This window comes from Octopus sinensis, linkage group LG1 (genome assembly GCF_006345805.1).
Source record: "Octopus sinensis linkage group LG1, ASM634580v1, whole genome shotgun sequence".
NCBI classification, from domain to species: domain Eukaryota; kingdom Metazoa; phylum Mollusca; class Cephalopoda; order Octopoda; family Octopodidae; genus Octopus; species Octopus sinensis.
The window spans coordinates 105,408,144-105,410,643 of record NC_042997.1 but is presented as its reverse complement, the minus strand read 5'-3'; positions in this window follow the sequence as shown (position 1 = coordinate 105,410,643).

Sequence of the window (2,500 nt, the reverse complement as noted above, 5' to 3'; positions counted from 1 at the left end):
ATATATATATATATATATAGATTATATATATATATATATATATATATATATATACATATATATATGCATACACATACAAGGTTATCTATATATATGTGTGAATATACGCCTGTGAGCACGAGCATATCATTCAAATATATATGCAAATTGAATAACAACATCCGTGACACACACTTTGAATTCTATATACGCGGACATAGTATAATTTCATTCACAGAGCAAATCTATTCTCATTGCTTTTAGTACCACTCGATATTTATCCCTTCCATTGTTCGAGTGTACTAGGGTTCCGAAATATCTACGTACCGACTTGGATTATGATAATGACTTCTAATAATACACACCCAAGCACACTTACGCGTGCGCACAAACACACACGTACACACATACGCACGCACGCGTGCACACACACATATAGTCACAAGCACACACACGCATCCAGTCTGGAATCATCGATGATCTGGCTCTGTCTCGCTTACTGTAGGGAACTTGTCTCCCTTGTCAGTCATTAGATAATTGCTTCGTCGTGGCTAAGAGTTGTTCTGACTCCTATTTCTAGCAATGCTGGTGATGAGTAGCACCCTTAATCAGCTTTGTGATGTCTATACTTGTGCCTTTTGTTTGTAATTTGCGAACAGCCACCATCAAAATGTTGATATATATAGGAGCAGGAGTGGCTGTGTGGTAAGTAGCTTGCTTGGCAAGCACATGGTTTGTGAGTGGATTTGGTAGACGGAAACTGAAAGAAGCCCGTCGTATATATGTATATGTATATATATATATATATGTATATATATATGTGTGGTGTGTTTATGTCTCCGTAACTTAGCGTTTCGGCAAAAGAGACCGATAGAATAAGTACTAGGCTTACAAAAATAAGTCTCGGGGTCGATTTGCTCGACTAAAGGCGGTGCTCCAGCATGGCCTCAGTCAAATGACTGAAACAAGTAAAAGAGTAAAAGAGTGAAAATGAGTATACATATATGAGAACATGATTCAAGAGAAAGAGGAAAATTGTTGTAGTTTAACCGGCAGGTCTGTTCAGATAATTGAAGTTTAAGTCTGGTTATTCACTGTCACTCCAGTAGTGAATATGAAGTATATTTAGATATAAGTTCCTGACTTTGGGTAAAAGAAAATACAGGTGGATCAGTTAATTATGACTTTATTTGACATATTCTCCTCTCGGATTTGTCGCAGTCCTTCAGTCTTTCTCATTCCTGTAAAATTAGACCTTTCGCGATGCCATTAAAGCCAAGGACTTTTCAAGAACCCCTAGTACAGTACTGCCAGACGTTACTCGCAATCAAGTATGGCATCATGGTATACACTATGCTTTCGCTAATTACTGTAGGTGTCTATGTACTTACAAGGAAATATAGACACTCTCTTCTTCATTTTTAACTCGGCTGAACACCTAGGATGTGATAGTTAGAGGAGAAAAGGATTTTACTATTACCTGGCTGGTATTTATTACATCTGAATTGATTAGAAAATAGTGAAAGGAAGTGTCATGCTTAAGGTACCTTTGGTTCAGGAATTAGAGTATGATTCTGATCGACCAGGCTAAAATTGTAGTCAAAGGAAATCACAGATAAAAAAATCATTGAGAACCCCTGGTTTAAGCTCAGGGCAGCATATATCCAAACTTGTCGGAAACACTTTCCTTGACTATGTATGTGCACTGGTCATTTTAGACCAGATATGCAAGGACGAAAAAGAGAAGAAATAAAAGCATCGACAAGACTAAGCCAATCGATTTAGAGTGATTATGAGCAAAATATCAACAACAGAACAACGTTAGAAACAGCAACAAAGAGACTTCAACGCTATATTTGAAAGAAAATGAGAGATACAGAAACTAAATAATGCGTGAGAATTAAGACACGTTTCTATTGCTGCAAATATGTAAGCTAGGGAAATAAGTCACTGCTTTGCTCTAGGAAACCATTCTAAAAAATCAGTCGAAAATATAGGAAAATAGATCTGACAAATCACGAAGCAAGCACAATTTCCAAACAGCCACTACAATAGAATAAAAAAAAATAGCTAAAAGGTTTGCCTCCTCTGCTGTCCGTCACAAAATCTGTATTATACCTAAATATCCCAGATGTATATGTCCCATATTTATGTGTGTGTGTGTGTGTGTGTGTGTGTATAGAAACGCACGTAAGTACATGCATGCCTACATTCATACATGGAAACATACATACATGTATATGATTATTTTTATAAATAGATATATATTAGTACACACATACGTGCACATATCTACTTACACGTATGTAAGCATACATGCCTCTATGCGTGTAGATAAGACTATGTATGTATATACATATATACATATATATGCATATACATACATATACATACATACACACACATATACACATACATGAACACGTTTATCTCTTTTGTGTATACATTATATATAGCTATGTGCGAGTGTATATATGTCTATGTATATGCATATTTGTTCTGAGAATGTAACTTCCCTGTG